Below are 11,034 nucleotides of genomic sequence, written 5' to 3'. Positions count from 1 at the left end.
TGGAGGCTGTACTTTAGCCTGGCTAGCTCTCACTGTGAATTGTTGATGAAACTACCTCCACCATGTTTGGGGGCTGTACTAAAGCCTAGCTAGCTCTCACTGTGAGTTGTTGATGAAACTACCTCCACCATGTTTGGAGGCTGTACTTTAGCCTGGCTAGCTCTCACTGTGAATTGTTGATGAAACTACCTCCACCATGTTTGGGGGCTGTACTAAAGCCTAGCTAGCTCTCACTGTGAGTTGTTGATGAAACTACCTCCACCATGTTTGGAGGCTGTACTTTAGCCTGGCGAGCCAAGGTCTCTCATGGAACCGAAGTGGTTCTTCTATGGCACCATTTGTATCACCTTTGTTTTAAATTATTTTAAATATGCACTGCATTACCGGGACCAGTTTAAGACCCTTGAACTGCTTCAGAGGCCCAGATTAAGCCTAAGCCTGGACTAACAGGACTTCTGGTGGTGAATCACTACTGGTGTTTCAGTTTAGTCCAGGACTAGGAGTGATTTGTTTCTGAAAGCAGCCCTACATCTATAAGGTTTCTGCTTTCAGTGGATGGGAATGAAATAGCTCACAGGCAGGAAGAGCGAGGCTATGAATGAAGAATTATAGAGTGCCATGAGGCTGACGACACCGTTTGAGAAACCCACAGCCAGAGGGCGAGAGGAACCCACCATGAAATTGCACATAATGCATCTTTAATCCACATTTGTTACAGTATTGACTAAGGCCGGGTGTCTGCTGCTTCTGATAGGATCGATGGAAGGAGCAGTGCAATTTTTGGGGCGACTCTGGGATTTCCCTCTTCATTTAGTCACAGTTGGAGACCGGGTTTGGGTGTCAGCTTTCGCAGACAATGCTATTGACGTAACTCCATTAATAGCTTCATCAAACCATATGGGGAGCAGCTCAGGAGCGTAACAGGGTTGACATGATGGTGAAAGCTATGAAAGCTCTACAGCTCTACACAGAGGTTTACTGCTTCATCAACAACCGTATTGGTGCCTGGAGCAGCCTACATTCTTAGAAATCAAGGTGCCAAAAGGCTTATTTGGAGCAGTACCATAGAAGAGCTTTCTGTGGTGTCCATTTTGAAGGAATCAAATGAAAACCCTTATATAGAATATAGATTTCCACCAGTGCGAAGAACCCTTCGAGCATTCAGACAGTTCCTGAATGATCATGGTTCTATACAGGGCCATTGCCTTTCCTAAAGAACCCCTTTTGTGTAGAATGGTACGTCTGGCCCAAGAACCATTTAGAATTTTTATTTTTAGGTATAGTCTGAAGTCAAAATCCTGTGGTAACATAATCTGCACTGATATGCCATTAGTGAGTTTGCTGTATTGACGATCCTGAGGTCAGGGCTTTTTCCCCCTTCGGGCCTAGTGAAGGCTTTATGTTCAGCAATCAGGTTTGAGAGAGATCCGATGACAGAGCCTGAATCGTGACCACATCAATGATGTGCTCCTTTTTATTTATTGGCCTGCAACCCAATTTACCAAAGGAAGTCAAAATTAGAAGGCAATAAAAGCACTAAATAGGTTCAGTAAGAGACAATGACAACATACTAATGAGATGCAGTTGCTAAAGGAATGAGCTGGAAAATAAGAGAAAATAAAACTGTTAAATTAGAAATAGTTCTGAAGACTAATGATCTGGATCTTCAGCTGCTGCAGCTTCAGTAAAACTGTTGTAGGTGGTGGGTGGTTGATCTTGGCTGCTTACAAGCTAAAGGCCTGTTCTCTGCCAACTTGTCTTGCTTTCCAGTTTTTAAAAGCTCAGGAGTGTGTTTCCCAAATGATCATCAGAAGATATTAGCTCCTCTATGCTTCCTATGTATGAGCATTTCAGTCAAAAATGATACGGGAAAGGAATAATGATCAAATTATAGCCCCAAAAATACGACTACAGGCTACACAAAACATTAGCGCTACAGGCTAGCGTACCTCAGGCAGACACCACTCAGCACTACTGTACTATATTACACCCAAACCTAGACCACAAATCTACAATAGATAAAGTGTGGCTTGATTTAAGACCAATAAAGGCTTCAGTCTGAAGTCTTTAAGATAAACACAGAAACGCTAAGCATTTGTTTACACTTCAGCTAGCATTACTAGCCTAGTTGCATTGTATTTCACCTCAGGCATTTTAGCTTGAAATGAGCAACTTTCTGAGGAGTTTCTCCCCTCATATCAAACAAAAAGCACTAAATGATGATTTATTCAGTTAAATATATATGAGTGAAGTTTTTCTCCAGTGTGTGGTAGCCTTTAGCCAACTGCAGAAATCTCTCAGTGCTTCCACAAGAAACTCTGAACTAATATGGCACAGGTTGTATATATATGTATATATATATATATAATATATATATATATATATATATATATATATATATATATATATATTATATATATATATTTACATGGGCTCGCAATGGTGTTGCCTGGACAGGAATGAATAACAGGAGTGGATGAGGGGAAACGGTTGGCCTATTCAAATTTCAGATGTTTTTATAAAGCAATACAGTATTACATATATATATAAATATAAATATATGTGTGTGTGTATTATTTAACCTATCAAAACATTAAAAACCAGCTCAAATCCAAATTTTGTCCCCCTGCGAGTTTTCCACCGCCAATTTCAAACAAACTCCAGCCAATTTAGTGGTTCTACACTGCCCTCTACAGCTTCCTATGAATAACTTCTGAACGGCTGTCTGTCATCGCTACCTAAACACGCTAGCGCTATTTGTTTCAGTAGAGAAACTAACCGTAGAACCGGACCCTGGTGAGGTTAGCCTAAAGCTAAGACCGCATTTAGGGCATTGTTATCAAGTCAGGACGCTCCTGTAATCCTCTCTTCTTATCTGGAGTAAGGAGAAGATAATGACGTTAGGATATGTTGCTCTGTAATAGCGCCTGTCCCACCTAAAGCTATCATAGTGATTCATCTAGATAAGATTTAGAGGTAGGATACGTCTGTAATACAGTCTCAGATTTGTATCATGAGCTAATATCTCAGCCGGAGGCGCCCAGTCCTATCCGTAAAGGTGCAGGTCCTCATTTCAAGCAAGCTGGAGTGGTTCCACAAGCTGATTGGTTGGAAGATGCGTTTCTCTGTGTTTTTGGGTGTCATGCACAGAGGAAAGGGTCATTAGGTCATACAGGGCCAGTGTCCAACACAGTTGGGTGGATTCTCTGTTCTAACACATCACCAAGCTGTGCTGGACACTGGGCCTCTGGAGTTGATGAGCTCAGTTTTGTACGAGAAGAACCACTCTGAAGCTTGAAAACCTGCTTTGTAAGTTGTAGGTCGTGTGTTAGCTTATGGCTAACATGTTAGCTTGTGGCTAAGACACTGTACTAACTGCTGAATGCTAGAGTCACCATTCATGTCACTACAGCCAAGATAAACTACTGAATATCTGAATAGGCACCGTTCAGCCATAACATTAGCACCACCTGCCTAATATTGAGTAGGTCCCAATTGTGCCGCCACAGCAGATCTGACCATTCGAGGCATGGGCCCTACAAGCCCTCAGAAGGCGTCCTGTAGTATCTGACAGCAAGACATTGGCAGCAGATCCTTTAAGTCCTGTAAGTTGTGAGGCGGGGCCTCCATGAGCATCAATGAGCTTGAGTGCCCATGACCCTGTCGCCTGTTCACCAGTTCGGTTGTCCTTTCTTGCCGTTCTTCTGGTAGGTACTGACCACTGCATACCGGGAACACCCCACAAGACCCGTCTGATGGTTTGGAGATGTTCTGACCCAGTTGTCTGGAACATCACAGTTTGGTTCTTGGCAAAGTGTCTCAAATTCTCACGCTTGTCCATTTTTCCTGCTTCACGAACTGACTGTTCACTTGATGTCTAATGTGTCCACCGCTTGACAGGAGCCACTGTAGATGTTTTTCACTTCACCTTGCAGTGGTGCTAATGTTATGGCTGATGGTACATCATATAGGCTATGTAATGCCAGGTAAGGCCAACTTGTGAAATCCCTGAACTTCTGAATGGCCACTTTGAGAAGTTTTCCCAGAACTGTATATCGATGCCAAGAACCATTTAGGAACATTGAGAGTAGGTGTCTCTGAGTAAAAGACCCACAATTGCTTACAGTTTAAATGAGACTTTTCATTAGGACCATCCTGTGGAGCTCTTCCACAGGCCCTTCACGTCTTTGTCAGGCACCGGGGGCATTTCTGGCGTTGCACTGCACAACAAATTAAGTGGCAAGTGAAGGTGGCAAGGTAATGAAGGAGAGCTAGAGGTAGGAATCCCTTGCATCCTGGGACCTTTTACAGGAAATTCTCCACTGAGAACCAAAGGAGCTCGATGATTACACGCTGCCAGCTAGCAGAGAACTCACAGGCATGAGCGAGGCCTGTCAGACATAGCTACGCATCCTAATCACTTGGTGTGACGGAGCTGAAATGATGGTTGTAGACAGTACCTAAACGGCTGGGATGGCCTGACAGGTGTGGAGTGCACTGTTATCGATGTCCTCAGGTGAAATGTCGCAGCTGTGATGTCTGACACCATGGACATTTGTCTCATGACTTCTCATGGTGTCTTTCTCTTGAAAGATGGCTCTCTACAGCAGCCTTGTCTGGTCGCTAGGAATCCTTCATCTTGCTCAAGTGGCAGAAGAAAGCCATACTGCACAGCATGGGATTGTCATGGAGTCCCTTGCAGTCCTGTAGGGGTTGATCTTAATCATTTTTGGTCATACTGGTAAAGTGGGATTAGGGTTAAGCCTAGTCCTTTTACCAGCTATGGCAACGGGACTCAATGGAACATCTAAATTAAAAAATTGAGATGTTTGTCCCACCACTTTTGTCCATATAGTGAAGCACTTCAGTGATTCTGGGAGTCCGAGTGGCACACCATCCAAATTATTGACCCTAGACCCAAGTTTGATCGCTGGTTATGCCAACCGAGATGGGCTTACCAAGTGAACCCCAGCTCACATGGGTCCCATCTAGGCCTCATGTGCAGTGTACAACCCAAATGGGGCCCATGTTTAACCCCTCCTGGTCCCATGACTGACCCTTGTGGGGACATTTATTGAAGTAAATATTGAAGATAAAAGTGAATTCAAAATCTACACTACATGTCCAAATGTTTGTGGACACCATTCTAATGACTGCATTCAGCTACTTTAATTTGCACCCATTGCTGACACAGATGTACAAGTGCGTAAAAATGCACACAGCTTTTTTTTTAGTACCTGTAGAGAAGTGCTGCCAATAGAATAGGACTCTTTGGAGCAGATAAACATCATGACCCTATTGGCACCATGCTGCCTAATGCCAGGTGTGGGCTATAGAGGGGTACAAAGCCTCCAGCATTGAGCTGTGGAGCAGTGGAAGAACTGCAGCTACTATTTTTTAATAACCTTAATATCAGAAGAAAACTGGATGCCCATATAGGGTAGATAATAACTGTATGTGCCACCCTTGGCAGTGACAACTGCAATCAAACATTGGGATTATATTAGAGGGTTTTCCGGCATGAACTCCTTCAGCAGTGGATGATCTGAAACATCTGAATGTGAATGGAACTAAACCTGGAAGATCTTTTCTAATCATATTAGAAAGTTGCAACATCCATCACCACCTGACGAACATCACATTATTAAAAGGGACATTGTGCATGGCCTAGCAAGGTTATCGCTGAGTATGAAGATGAGAAGTCAGGATAAGAAAAACTGCTAGTAAAAATTAGACCACGTTGCGAATGAACGGGTGTAAGGCCACAACACTGCACTGGTGTGAAGAATGTCATTTAATATTTTATCAGCAAGCGAAGCAAGGCATGAGAGCGTTATCAGAAGCTGCTTATGAATTCGGGGCCTGCCAGGACATGCATGCTGATTTGCCTTTGCCCATGGTCAGAATGCGAGCAGATGCTGGCTGGATCTGTCCGGCCGGTTCCTGGGGAATTGGCCGGGAGATGAATCGGCGCTAAGCAAAAAGCTCTTGACCCCACCGTGTAGCGACGCTTGCCTCCAAAACAGGAAGGGGGGGAGTGGGGTGGGGAAGAAACCATAAGCCGCCAACTTTCTACAAACAACTGTTTCTTTGGCAACCTGATTTGAGACCATGTCAGTGGCACAGACGGGATCTTGGCTGGCCCTTGAGAGATGGACAGATGGACCATTAGCTGTAATGAGGTCCTACAGGGTTCTCCAGGACACGGAGCAAAGACGAAGAAGAGGCGCATGCAGGAATGTCCAAGGACAGAGTCAACACACAGAGAGGCTCGGCCACAAGCACACCGGACGCTGCTGTCCTTCTTACGGGGAAAAGAACCTGAGGCCGTTCCTCGCTGCATCGCTGTGATGAAGAGGAGGGATGATGAAGATGAAGAGAAGTACTGGATCTGGTAATGGAAGAAGGTCATTTCTTGCACTACAACTGACGATCACTCGAGCTGCTCTGTGCTTACGCTGCTCCATGAAATCCTAGTTGGGGGCCCAGTGTGGCTCAGAGCTCTGGGTTATTGATCACAGGGTTGTGGGTTCAATACCCCTGTCTGCTAAGCTGCCACTTTAGGGTCTTTGAGCAGGACCCTCAACTCTCTCAGCTCCAGGGGTGTCATGGTTTGGCTGACCCTGTATGGCTTTCTAAGCTGGGAAATGTAAACGAGGGTGCTGTTATAGGGTGATTCCAAGGGCCTGTGACTGACAGGGGCCCTGAAAAGTGAGTATTAAGTGAGTTAAATGAGTATTTTGGCAGGTGGGGTCCAGTGTAAGAACTTTTCATGGGGCCCAAAATCTCTGGCAGCAGAACTCTGCAGTGGTGTATAAATTATTTTCTGGGGCTTCTGTTTAAGTCTACCCACAGCACAACACTCTTCAAGGGTTCTTTAGCAAAGGCAGTGGTTCTCTATAGAACCATCACAACTGAAAACACTATATGGTGGAAAATCTTTTGTAGACGGTTCTCTATAGAACCTGATAACTATCCTTTGTTTCTTTACTGGCCTGAAGTGTTGCTGAGTTAGCTTTTTTCTTGCTAAACAGGTAAGATATTAAATTAATTATGACTAGCGACTAAAACAGGTGGCCAGGCTGTGATTGCTGTGGATTTTGTGTTTACCTGTATTGCAGTGTTGTAAAGTACAGCTGTATTAGAACCAGATTAGCTGGTTAGATTTTTTTTTTTTGAGTATTCTCAGAAAATTGTTAAACACAACCTATATAAGCACCTAAATAGAGATCAGACTGAGTGGACGCTTTATGTAGCTACTGGACTATGCTAACTGTTATACACCTGTACTTTATTAAATTGCAGCACCTCATAGAAAGCCTTCAGACTCCACTCAAGTTATTAACATTAATTAACCTGCAATAAAATTTAAAAACGCTTCAACTAAAAAGTCACCATTGTGGATATTCAGGTTCATTCTGTAGAGCACGACTTTAAATCTGCATTTAAATGGTTTAAAACCTAAATAAAATATTATAATAATCAAAATGACAACCCTATATAATTCTCCTACATCCTCTAAAAGTTTTGACTAAGCTCGCTCCATATACCCCAGCCTGAACTACTCTGAGCTAATCAGAATTACTCTGCTGGGTGCAGTTACACATTCTCACCAGAGGGGTCTCCAAATCCCTAAATTCCCCAACTTACAAACTGTTGCTTTAACTGTGTAGACAAGACAAGGCAAGCATATTCACCATTAGTGTTGGACACAGATGGGATTTGCCCTTCGCCTTTAACCCCTCCGTGCAGTGAACACACACACACACACGCACTAGTGATCAAACACACTTGGTGGCAGTGAGCACATGAGCCTGGAGAAGTGGGCAGCCATTGCTGCAGCTCCCGAGGAGCAGAGAGTGTGAAGGGCCTGAGTATCGAACCCACAACCCTGTCATCAATAGCCCGGTGCTCTAATTGCTGAGCCACCACTGCTAATTACTGTATATTTAAATAGTTAAGCAAGACTAAAGTAATGTCTCTTGACCAGGGGTTAGTATTAAACCCCTAACCCTAAGCTATGCAGTCATCACAATGAGAATTTGCAGTGGCATAAATTTGAAGAGGGTCTTTGCTAACTGGCAGTGCAGTCCATTATCAGCTCCTCTCAAAACCATGCCGGCTACTTTCAAAGAATGTTGCAGATTGAAGTAGCTCGTCCCGTTAACCCCCTCTCGGCGCTCAGCGTGTGTCCATCTGTTCTTCCTGCAAATGGAAAAATCGAGCCACTTCTGAAAGGGCGGGAAGTATTTGGAGTGCTGATGTAAATGAGATGTAAATGTACCTATTTGGAATAGGCCAGCTGGTTGACAGAGAGTCATTAAGGCGATACGTGCACTTGACAGAAGTGAATCGTGCAGTTTGGGATGAAACGAGACTAAGAGGGATGCTTACACGCTGCAATGTGTAAACAGCTGTCCCGCAGCCACATCCTGTTCGCTGACCGACTCACAGGTCAAGAGAGTTGGAGATTCATTAATCATTTCAGAGGAAGCACCGTTTTTGCTGCAGTGACAGTACAATAGCCCAAATGGCAACAGGCCCTTGCTCTTAGTCTTCGGGCTTCAGTCCTAATTAAGTCTCGCACACATCAGCGCATTAATTTGTCATACATTAATCTGTCATACATTAATCAGGCCGCTGATGCAGTTGGCAAGGCCTGATCCCAGAAATAAATGCTCATCTGGAGGTTTACAGCCTGCACTGACATTTAATATCAGATGCCAGAAAACGAGACGCAGTGGAATAGGCCTGGATCCTCACTTAACCCTCGTCCTGGATCATCCGCGGCATACATATACGCCTTAAACACCTCTTACTTGTTGTTTTAGGCGAGGCGTTAATGAGATTTACATATGCAAATGAGAGTAACATTTAGTTTGGAAAGTCAGAATTAAAATAATGATAATAATAATATTAATAATAAAGACAGAAAGGATTTTGTAGAACACATAATCAGAATCCCATTCATCTCAAGACAACACTGCGCCTTTATCAGGTCAATTTGCAGAATAAAATCAAGCATAATTCCAGTTATTAGCAAATATTTAACCAAATCCCTCTGTAATTAACTTCAGAAATGGGTTTGGAACAAACCCACCAAATTTCATGAGTGCAGGTATTCTAGAAGCTTTGGTTCTGAATGTAGAGAAAGGCTGATTTCTCTACATTCCAGCCTCAAAAAGGATGGTGCATCACTCAAAGCCAAGGACTCTAAACCTTCTGCTAGTGATCATGATGGACTACAGCTAGAAGCATCTCTAAGCCCAGTTAAAAAAAGGTTTGTATGGGCTCCAAGTGACCACTATGGCCCAGGTGTTGCAAGTTTAAATCCCAGGACACGCCACTTTGCCATCAACTGCTAAGAGGACAGAGCGCCATCTACGCACCAGTAGAAGGTACAGCCAGTAATGCTCTCTCAGATTCTGGCTGCTGATGGCAAAGCGGCATGGCTTGGAGTTCAAACTCGCGACCCCCGGGTCATAGTGGCAGCGTATTCGCCCACTACGCCACTTGGAGCCTGTCAGCAGTTCTTTATTAATAGCAGATAACTTCTAAATCAGTTAACTAATGTATTATTAGAAGGTTAATTAACCGATTGATAAGTTAATTAATAAAAAAGAAAACGTGTTTAAGTCTGACCTGGAAAAGTTAGATACTGTGAAATTCTCTCTTCTAGCTGTAGAATTACTACTTTGTATGGTAATTAATTAATGACCTATTCACTCTGTTCACATCAGTGCCTCATTCAGACTCATCAGGAACTGGTTCAAGGTTTTTAACTCATTAATTTCAGTGGCTCTTCTTTTCTAATTAGATTAGACGAAGTACTTCAGACTGTTAGCGAAATGGAATTACTGTTGCTCTTTATAGTGGGCAACGTATCCTCATAATTAATTGGGCAATTTATTTATATAGCTTTCTCTCAGTGATAATTAAGCACCTGTTGGGCATTTCACCCAACAGCTCTCTCTCTCTCTCGCTGTCTGTCTGTCTCTCTCTCTCTCTCTTTCCCGCTCCCTGTCTAGACTATTCAGCTATTCAGCTCCTCTGTGAGTAAATAAAGGATCTGGGATTTTATTAAATCTTTGTTTTTTGTAATTAAAGAGGAGAATGATTTTCACGCTTCCGCATAAATGCTAAACCCGAGCAGCGCCCCCCCCCTCCTTATAAAAAAAAGAGAAGCCATTTATGCATGTTGTTGGCCACTCGGTTCAACGCGAGGACAAAAAAAGGAGCGCTGTGAACTTTTGCCTCTGAAAGCTAATTGCTTTTGTGCTAATTAGGGGTGAAATTGGTTAAAATAAATAAGCAGTTTAATCAGTGGAGTGAGGCCTCCAGGCACGTTTCTGGGAGGGAAGTGAGGGGAGAAGCAATGAGGGGGAAAAATTCTGACAAAACAAGAAACAAGTGTGACCTTGAATCGGCAGTGGTGTTTAGAGAATCGTCTCCTCTGGGCACTTTTCATTTTCATATATTTTTTAAATGCTCTGAAACTTCATACTTTACCCATCCCGTCCGTTTTCCCTGTTCCTTGACTTTTCTCATGTCTCTGACTATGTCCTCCTACGTTCTGGCCTGTGGCTTCGTGCTCCGCCCCTTCTACAACTTGTCATCCCGCTCATCTGTGTGTAGTTTGTGGCCACACCCCCTCTTCATTGACTGGCACAGAGTGATGTTTACCTGACGTTTACCTGTAATGAGGATGAAGTCATTAGAGTCCTTTTTCTTTTTTTTATGCTTTTATTTATGATTTTGCTTTAAACATACACTATACGGACAAAAGTATTGGGACACCTGCTCATTTATTGTTTCTTCTGAACAAGTCAACGGTATTAAAAATTTTAATTTTATTGGATTTTATTGGAGTAGCTGTCTCTCCTGTCCATCTAGTCTTTTTACTAGATTTTGGGGGAGGAGCATTGCTGTGTGGATTTGCATTGATTGCATTCAGCAACAAGAGCGTTACAGTGAGATGTTGGATGATGATCAGCACCTTTCCTCATCCACAACTCCCCAACTCCTCCCAAAAAG

The sequence above is a fragment of the Salminus brasiliensis genome, chromosome 21, assembly GCF_030463535.1.
Source record: "Salminus brasiliensis chromosome 21, fSalBra1.hap2, whole genome shotgun sequence".
Taxonomy (NCBI): Eukaryota; Metazoa; Chordata; class Actinopteri; order Characiformes; family Bryconidae; genus Salminus; species Salminus brasiliensis.
This window is presented reverse-complemented; position numbering follows the sequence as displayed.